The sequence below is a fragment of the Callorhinus ursinus genome, unplaced genomic scaffold (genome assembly GCF_003265705.2).
Source record: "Callorhinus ursinus isolate GAN/ISIS: 27379988/994484 unplaced genomic scaffold, GSC_fseal_2.0 scaffold30, whole genome shotgun sequence".
In the NCBI taxonomy this organism is placed as follows: domain Eukaryota; kingdom Metazoa; phylum Chordata; class Mammalia; order Carnivora; family Otariidae; genus Callorhinus; species Callorhinus ursinus.
This window is the reverse complement of record NW_027397092.1, coordinates 5,034,351-5,043,853: the sequence shown is the minus strand read 5'-3', so window position 1 is coordinate 5,043,853 and position 9,503 is coordinate 5,034,351. Positions and strand designations below refer to the sequence as shown.

The following is a 9,503-nucleotide window of genomic DNA, read 5'->3' as shown; positions in this document are numbered from 1 at the left end:
ACGGGTTTGACTGTGTCACAGAATCGAGATACATGGTGCCATGTAGCAAAAAAAAAAAAAAAAAAAAAGAAAGAAAGACAGCAACAGACACTATGACTCTACGAGACTATTTGCTGGTAGTTTCTGGGCTGTTCTAGCACCACCACCAAAGGTAACACTTCTCCCACTCCTGCCCTTTAGATTCATGGTGCAATCGATAGCCCACATGTCCATTTACAAAAACATCTGAAGACTGTAGACTCTCTCAAGGAACCAAGCAACAGCAACCTCATCAATATATTCCTTTTTTCTCTCAATACAGTCTAATGATATCTGAAAGGAAGGGCTGCCGGAGAAGTTTACAAAAACAAGATGGCAGAGGAGGACTAATATGCAGATCAGGACCAGAAACTTTCTTGACGGGTCTAATGCCATAACGTGACATTTAAGAACGTGGGTTTGGGAAAGAGGAAAAAATAAGGATGGTCAAGAAGGACCTTATCCCCGGCCACCCTGATCTCCCAACAGCAATTATAATTTTCCTCTGATTAACCCTTATGCATGTTGCCACAAGCCAGCTGAAGTTACAGGGCCTAGAAACACAAGGAGCTGCTCCCCTCCCCCGAGCCAGAACCCTAGGCACAGAGGGGGGCAACCCCAAAGCATGCTGGGACCGAGGGCAAAGGCAGGAATGTCAAGAAGTCACCCCTGTGCTTCTGGGGTTATCAGTCTGACCATCAAGTCAGCTGTGGCCGAGTGAGCCAAATAATCTAAACCAGTCCTACCCATAAAAACCCTCGTTCTGAAATCCTCCGGTGAGCCTGCTTCCCATCAGCCTTGTGAGGTGGCCGACCGCCGCCCCCCTCCCGCCCCCCGCCCCCCGGACTGAGGGGTTGACGGCTCTCTGCTCCTCCAACAGCCACTCACCAAAAGGCCCGCCGGCCTTCCAGGAAAATGGATGGCACGGTAACAGCAGGCAGCTTTGAAATGGTTCCCGCAGGCTGCCTTGACTGCCCTTTGCTAATCCATCATCCGCCCTTCGCAAGCTTTTTGGGGAAATCGTTTTTATAACCCAGCAAGAGTGTCCCTAGAAATCCAAGCCAACACAACACAGCCCTGGCTTCGGACGGGCCCCCAATTTAGCAGCTGGAAAGGCAGCTGCATTCCTCACTGACATGTCCTCGTTTACGGGCCCGGCATGAATGCCACCCACCCGGGGAGAACGGCAGAGCTTGTGGGTCCTCCACACGCCACTGTTTCCCCGGCCTCCAGGCCTCCAAGTTGGCCTCGTTCTGGGGGGAGGGGGGAGGCTCACCCTCACAGCAACCGTGAACTCAGACCAAAGAGACCGCTGAAACAGCGTACCCCATGATCTCCGGTACACGGCTGCTCACCTCTCTCCTTTGGCCCGAGTTTTTGTTTCTTCTTCTTTTTCTTTCTTTTTTTTATTCCAGAGTTACTCCCTTGCTCCTCCCTTCCCGCGTCTTCACTCGCCTACCCCTTCCCTGGGAGGCTCTGCATCAGGCCCGGATCCCACCCTGTGTCCCCCACCCCCGCCCGCTCCCCACCGCTCCCATTCACCATTTCTTCCTCATTGTTCCCATGAAATTTTGAAATCTGCCCAATGGCCACTCCCTCCCCGATCCTTGCTCTTCTGGTTTTCCAGCAGCCTTCTCCTTCCCGCACAGTAGGTACTCTTAACTCCTTGAAAACTCCCCCAACAGATTCCTTTATCATCTCCTTTCTCCAGAAAACGGGAGTCCAACGTTTAGGGGTAGACTTGGCGACCCTGGGGAAAGGTCTCATTTTTCATTCCAGGTATTTCGCAACTGGCTTCATTTTCATTTTAACCCTCAAGAGGTGAAATGGTGTTATAAGCCCTTTAGGATCAGGAGAACAGTCAGGGCACTAGTATTTTACTTTTATCAAATAACTTTACAGAAGGAAAAAAGTCCCTTGGGACGAGCCCACCCTTCCACGCTTTCTACAGAATGTGAAATGGAGACTCTGGCAGGTGAATATGGTAGGCAGGCCCCGGACGCGCTCTGTCTTTGGGTGTCATTATAAGCCTCCTTATTCACACAGCACCTGCTGAGGGAGGCTGTCTCGTCAGACACAAGCCTTCTCTCGGGGGCTCTCAGAGGGGACGAGCCTATTTCCACCACTGTGGCAACTGCTGGCCACCTCAGGAGAAACACAAAAGTTTCTCGGCGTGGCTCAACTAATGAGTGCGGCCCAAATCCTATTTACCCTGTCTAAGACTAAAGCCCGAAGAGTTCCCGTTCATCTGTCAAATCTAGGGCGGCCCTGGCAAACACATCAGCAGTCTCTTGACGTGCCCTCAGGGAGACAAGACACAGGGTTGGGCAGGCAGGGGGGAGGCCGGGAAGGTGAAGGGGAGGCGTCGAAGACTTGAAGGCGTGCGCCAGCGGAGATGCTGAACGTCCCCCTTCCTCAGGAGACCGGGCACCCGCTCCCAGCTGGGGCAGCCAGCCTGCGCCCCACACGCCTCCCCTCATTCCTACTCAGTATCGGCTGGGTGCTCACGATGTGTTCTCATCCCTTAACGCATGAGATCTTAGGCCCCCAGCTCTGCTGAGGCCCCAAAGAGAAGGCGGCAAAGCAGTCGTTTCAGGTTGCATTTACCTCTTTCCTTTGTCAAAGGTGGGTGTTCTCAGAGGCGAACCCCAGGGCTCAGACCCCACCTCCCTTTAGCATTTCCCTGAGAGATCAACTCTCCTCTTCTGGTTGGACAGTCACACGCGGCTGCCCAGGCTCCTTTACTCGGGCTCAGTCCTGCCCTCCAGACCAACCCGTGGCTCTTACCAGCGTGGTGTTCCTAAAACACTCCATTGCACCTGCCCTCTTCCAGCTTAAACCCTCTCCCCGCCCCAGTTCCCGTACAGGAACCCTGTTTCCCTCCTAGGAGGGATCTTGGGCATGCTCCAGTCTACCAGCATGCCTGCACTTTCCTAACGAGGAAGCTGAAGCTCAGAGACACTGATCAGTGACTGAAGGCTGCACAGACAACCAAGGGCAAGGTCAGGAGTAGAAGTGGTGTCCTGACTCCTGGAGCCTTGTCTGTTACTCAGTGTCCCTCTGGGCAGCCCAGCCTCTGCTCTGGCCCCGTGTACTGCTGCAACATGGCCCACCAATGCCTTCCAGTTCATGAGCCCTCCACTACCCCCTGCTGTAAACCTCCTTCCTTCAGTATCTTCGCCTCTCCTCCTGCCCAAAGGGCGCAGCTGAAGTCCTAGCTAACTCTTCTGTGAAGTCACTGCTGATGATGTGTGGTGAATACTCATCCTTGTGCAGTACTCATCCTAAGCTCCCCGTCATGTATGCTCTCCTATAAATGCACATGTGCTGTGTAGGATCCCTGACCCAAAGTCCTTTGAGGGCAGTGCCCTCTACACACACACACACACACACACACACACACACACACATCTCTGCTACCCTAGGCCCCACAGAGGAAGTTCTAACTCAGTCAACATTTGTTGCTATGAGTCTTGGAGGCCCAGTGATGACAGACAGAGGCTGACTCTGGAAGCAGGATTCTACTGGACTGTCCGTGGCACACGGAACAGCCTGTGCTTCCGGGGACACCTCTGGTCCCCAGCTCCTCAGTCTAGTTGAGGGAGCCAACAGCAAAACACAAAAACCTGGGCCAGGGGAGCTGGCATCAAGCAGAGGGGACATGTCACTCTGGAAGGAGAGTTCATGAGCCGCTCATTCTCCTCTTGACAGTCAACTGGGACTTGGCCAATGAGGCTCCAGGAGCCCAAAGCTGTCATGGTCATTCAGGGCCTTCTGCTTAGTGACCTCTTTGCTCCACCGTTTCCTTGGGAGAAACTCTGCTCCCGCTTCTTTACAAAATTAAATCTGGTCACTGCAAACCTGGAGAGTGTACTCCCACGTCAGCGTGCAGACGATCCTACACACGCAAACACCAAACCCCCAGCCATCTTCAAAACCATAAATACCGCAGAGTACCACCTAATAATGCCACAGGCTTTGCAGAGTCTTACAGATCCCCCAGAGCAGCGCCCCAGACATTTACTGCCCACTCAGCTGTCAGTCACTCAGGACGCACTAACTCTTCTTCAAGGATCTTAAGCTCTAAGAACCGAGATTTAAGTAACTGCTCTTTCAGGTTTCCTGGTCAGCGGCGGGGTGGCGGGGGGGAGCAGTGGGTGGATTCTCAGAACCCACCAGGCCCGCGGGGCTCTGGGGTGCCCATGTGGTACTGCGACCACACTTCTGGCGTCTGAACACTTCCCACCCACACACAGGCACACGTTCTCCCCAAGGAAGAGCTCCCCTGAGCAACCAGCACCCTCCACAGCTAACTTTCCTTGATGATGTTCTTCTCAAAGGAATGAAAACAAATGAGCTCACTGCTTAATTGCCTCTCCCTTGGTCTCCCACTTTCTAAGCCAGGGACTGACTAGGAACTACTTGCGGAGCTAATAAATCTTATCTCACGATGCCCCCTCATTGTCCTCACCTGCGTTCCACTTAGGAGAAGGGGAGATAGGAAACCTCCAGGTGTTTGACCACTCCCCTTTGGTTCTGTAAATTCCACCCCCAAATCTGGTGAATGGAGCCTATACAAACAAATGAGGTCTGTCCTGCCTTAGAGAGATCTCATGCACAAATCCAGGATGCGAAAACCTGGGAAGGCAAACCTTCTTGTTTGCCCAAAAGGCATGAGGGTGGGGGCATCAAGAGGGCCTGGACTTCACCTCTCTGGGCCTCAGTTCTGCACCTCTCTCTTTTTTTTTTAAGATTTTATTTATTTATTTGACAGAGAGAGCGAGTGAGGGTGCACAAGCAGGGGGAGCAGCAGGGGGGAGAGGGAGAAGCAGGCTCCCCGCTGAGCAAGGAGCCCGATGTGGGGCTCGATCCCAGGACCCTGGGATCATGACCTGAGCCACAGGCAGACGCTTAACCAACTGAGCCGCCTGGTGCCCCTGCATTTCTTAAAATTAGAGGTAAGATAAAAGAGCGTGCAAAGTTGCTTTTAACTCTAAACCGTGGTGATTCTAGCTTGTGTCTGTAGGAGAATCATTCTAATTACAAAGTCTTCTTACTGCAGATCTTCCTGAAATATTACAGATAGGCATAATGAGTCGATTTCTTTAACATTCAGCTCACACTATCGTTTTAGGCACAACCCACTAAATGAAGAGAGGTACACAACCACGCTCACCTCCTTCTTTTCCAGGTTGTCAGCATCTTCCTCGCACAGACGGAAATGTTGACAAATTCACTATTTGCGGCAGATCTAGGGACTCTGCATTATTCTGAAGTGAAATCCCCGGGGCCTGAGATTTTTCTGGCCCACTTCATGCTCTTTCACCTGCCCACTTTTTGGCTACTTCTTGGATTACCAACAACCGGGAACAGGGAACTTAATCATCTGTGTTACCCTGATTGTTCCCTGGCATCATAATTTGGGGACAAGAAAGGCGTGAGGTACACTCAGTCTGATGAAACTCTCAGAAGTGAGGAAGAAAAAGGCCCAAATGTCCTGAAGCTGACAGAGCTGGGGGGTGTGGGGCGGTCATCAGTGATGTCCACTGCACAAGAGACAGTGTGACGTGAATCTCAAAATGGATTTTCCACTTTTAGTCCTTGGGAGCACACCGCACTCCAAGGCTAATGACTACATAAAAGGAAGCAGAATCACATCAAAGTCCAGTGTTTGGGGGCATATGCTGTACCTTTTACATTATACATGACATCAAGGTCAGCTGCACCCAGGGCGATGCATTTTGTCAGAGCCTTTCCTCTTCATTGCCTCTGCAAAGCCAGAGTGGGCGCAGGGAGGGGTGAGCGGACAGAACTAGTACAGTGATGCTGGCCGCTCAGAAATGTGAGCACCCCCCGTTTTCCCATGGGTGCTTGGGTGCCTCCCACTGGAGTGGGCGCCAGGCACCTCCTACCAGCCCTGCGGGGCTCCCAGATCCTCTCATCAGGGGAAGAAGGATCACTCAAGCCTCACTACCTCCGCCCCCGAGGGGCACATGAAGAGCCAAGGCGCGGACTCTCCACTTTCTCCTCCAAACACCTGGTCTCTCCACTCCTGGTTTCTCAAACTGGGGTACAAACAGGCACAAGACCACAGACAGCATCCTCCTGAGTGCCAGGCTTGAAGACAGGGGAGGGTTAGCACCACAGAGCCTCCATTCAAATCCTGGTTCCACCTTTTCTAGCTGTGTGATTTTAGGCACAGTTTTTAACCTCTCTGAACATCCGATCTCTTTACTGTTTTGTGGAGTCGACACAACAGGTTATTATACAAGGATGAAATGGGATAATATACATAATCCTATGCTTTAGCACCATGCCTCGCACAGGGAAGAGCTCAATACGTTTTAGTTCCAAAACTGCATCTTCAGTCTTGAAGGGAAGTCACTGCCGGCCCTGACCCTAGAGATCAAAGACACACGCTTGTTTTGACTCTACCAGTAAGAGTGGAGAATTTAAGAAACCCTAAATAGGTTGGTCCTTTAGGTTGGGAAGGCACTCTAGAAACCGGAAGAAGTGTTCAAAGGTTTTCATCATATGACATAATCTCATTTTAATCGATGAATTTGACAATGCTTTATTAGGCTCTCTTCTAGGAGAGGCCCTAGGTCAGCCACGGGGGCTTCAGGAAATAAAACATGCACAAACCTTGCTCTCAGAAGGCTCATAATAAAGTGGAGGCAAAGGAAAAGGAAATTAATAACAGTAATACGTGAAAAGATGGTACAATGGAGGGAAGTTTAGGGTGTTAGGGAAAATGCCCTGAAGAAGCATCTACTCCAAACTGGGTCTGGGTGGAAATAACACCGACATGAGGGTGAACCCACAGAGGAAACAGCATTTGATGAGGGAACAAGGGAGCATGGGAGCGGGCAACACCAAGGCAACACCAAGGCTGGACAGGACAAGCCCAGTGGGGCAGTAGGTATTTGTTGTTGTTTGGTGATTTCACGTCGGAACCCCCTTCCTGTTTCTGGAGGAGCCCTCGTTTTGCAAGATGTGGTAGGAGTTAGACCCCTCTTTCCCACTCCCAAAGCCAGAAGCAGACGTTCCCTCACTCCCCAGGGTCAGCAAGGGGCAGGTGCACGATCTCACACTGACCAATCCGACAACCTTATTTCAGGGATTTCTGAATGCGGAGGAAGACCAAAAAACACTGAGCCACATCCCGAGGCCTAGGAGTGACAAAGCTGAAAAATACAGCAGAGGCGAAGGCTGCAGTGAGGTCCTAACCAGGCAATCCTGGGGTACGGCCTCAGCTCCATCTCCTGATGCATTTCAGGGGCCCATTCTCAGCCTTTCCGTGGACTTGTGAACTCTGCCATGTGCTTCCAATAAATTCCTCTGCTTATGAGAGCAGGAGTTAGTTTCCACTTCTTAGAGCCAAGAGCCCTGATGACAGAGCCGGTTACTGCAACCGTCAGGGTACGGACGCTGAGGGCCTGCCCCAAGGCAGGGACAGGGGAGAAGAGAAAGAGATGCATCTAACAGATAATGAGGAGGATGAAGTACCAGGTGGAAGATGAAGATAAACGAGAGGGCAGGGTCGAGGACCCCTTGCAGATGTGGAGTCTGGAAGCCAAAAAGAGAGCAATGGTAATCAGGGGAAAGACAAAAGGCAGATCAGATCCGTGAAGAGGAAGAAATGATGGGCTCCATCCAGACCTGCTGCGCGTGAGGCTCCTGTGTGACACTCAAAGCGTGGTGTGTACCAGGCTCTTCTCAGAAGAGCCCCGGCCGGAGGTCCGGGAGATTAGACAGAAAACAGCTAGAAAAAGGAAAGGAGAGCCGGACAGGACAAAATACGAATGCTGGGTCCCTGGTGATTCTGGCGGTTTCCATGGAATGGTGGAGAAAAAGACAGACTTCGGTGGGATGAGGGATGACAAAGATTGAGAAGGTAGGCACCGTGGGATAAAAAAAGTTTTTTTAAGATTTTATTTATTTGTCAGAGAGAGAGAGAGAGAGAGCGAGCGAGTGAGCGCACAAGCAGGGGGAATGGCAGGCAGAGGGAGAAGCAAGCTCCCTGCTGAGCATGGGGCCTGATGTAGGACTCGATCCCAGGACCCTGAGATCATGACCAGAGCTGAAGGCAGATGCTTAACTGACTGAGCCACCCAGGAGCCCCTCATTTTATAAGTAGGCAATGATCACCTCTTAGCACTCCCAGTGGGGGAAGAAAACAGCCATGGTCTTGACCTCAAGAGCTTGTGTTCTGGAGAAGAGATGGTGAACATGGTCAGCGAGTGGAAGAATGGGTGCTGAGAGAGGTCAATCGGGGGTTCTAATTCAGGCTGGAGGTTCAGAAAAAGCCCCTCCGAGGAACTGATAAGGGGGTCAGGTGGCGAGAAGGCTAATTCGGGCAGGAGAACCAGCAAGTGCAAACACTTTCAAGTAGGGAGCTGAAAGAAAGGGACCAAGAAAGCCATGGGGCCCATGGGTGGGTGAGGAGCCCCAGGTGGAAGGAGTGGCCATCCGCAGAGGGAAGGACCCCTGCTCCACAGACACCAGGAGGGAAGGGTGTGGGTGAAGGCGAGTCTGTCACCCTGGGAGCAGGAAGTCGAGGGCGCTGTCTAAAGGCTGCTGTTTTCTTTGTGAAATAGCAGGCCTGGTGAGGGGGCAGGAGAGAATCTGGCTGAGAGGGGGGGGGGGGGGGGAAGGAGGGGGGATGGGATGTTATTATGGGCCACAGAGGAGGAGCTGAGCTCACTCACCCCTCAACCCTTACTTCTTCCCAAGTCCCCACACAGCAACCCCTCCCTCCCAATGGCTTTCTCACGTCCTGAAACCAACACTGTAAGAAGGGGGACAAAGGAGCCCTGGATCCCTTGATGCTTAGCACTAGAAAGGTCCTCAGAGACCTTAGCTTCCATTCATTTTTTTTCCTATTTCATAATTAAGTACTTTACGCAACAGGATGCCAATAAATTCGAAGAATGTGGCCATCAACCTATCTCCTCAGGAAGCCCCCGTCCACTGGAAACCGTTGATAGCCTCCTTCCCATGACCTTCCCCTTTTTAACACACTGGGTTTATCCCTTCATTTCTCTTGCTCTCTCAGTCACATCACGCCCGGCTATCTTAAATTCATTCCACTTTTAATAAAGCGAGGCCTGGATTACCTCTCTCTGTTTCATGCTCAAGCACAATCACCTATGCATTTGTCAGCAGGCAAAATTAAACCAATTCTCTAGGAGGTGGCTCTAGACTAGGATGGAGGTTCAGCCTTCCTGGCACAGAGTCAAGTATGTTCTAAGCTACGATGGCTTTAACAATATCCCTAGTCATTTGCTTCCACATTCACTCACATCCACAAATCTGCTGGAGTCCAAGGACTTCTGAATCGACTTGCTATTTTTTTCAGATTTAACCCCAAAGAAAGCATACTAGTCCCTCACTGTGGCTCAGAATGATGACTTAAAAGTACCCCTCCCCATTACAGCCAATCAGCACAAAGCATCAGAAGGCAATTTTCTTGCAATGGAGAC

At 51.5% G+C, this 9,503-nt stretch overlaps 1 protein-coding gene across 4 annotated transcripts in view; it reads right to left on the bottom strand.

Moving 5' to 3' along the window:
• TNFAIP8 (TNF alpha induced protein 8) overlaps window positions 1-9,503 on the bottom strand; it is a 111,597-nt gene that overhangs the window by 24,885 nt on the left and 77,209 nt on the right. Inside the window, exon 1 of one of the 4 annotated variants that reach the window (XM_073878560.1) lies at window positions 1,374-1,391. The exons of the other annotated variants lie outside the window; for them this stretch is intronic. The gene's annotated coding sequence lies outside the window, so the exon portion shown is untranslated. Of the gene's footprint in view, window positions 1-1,373; window positions 1,392-9,503 lie in introns of those variants that run through there. 4 annotated transcript variants of the gene reach the window in all.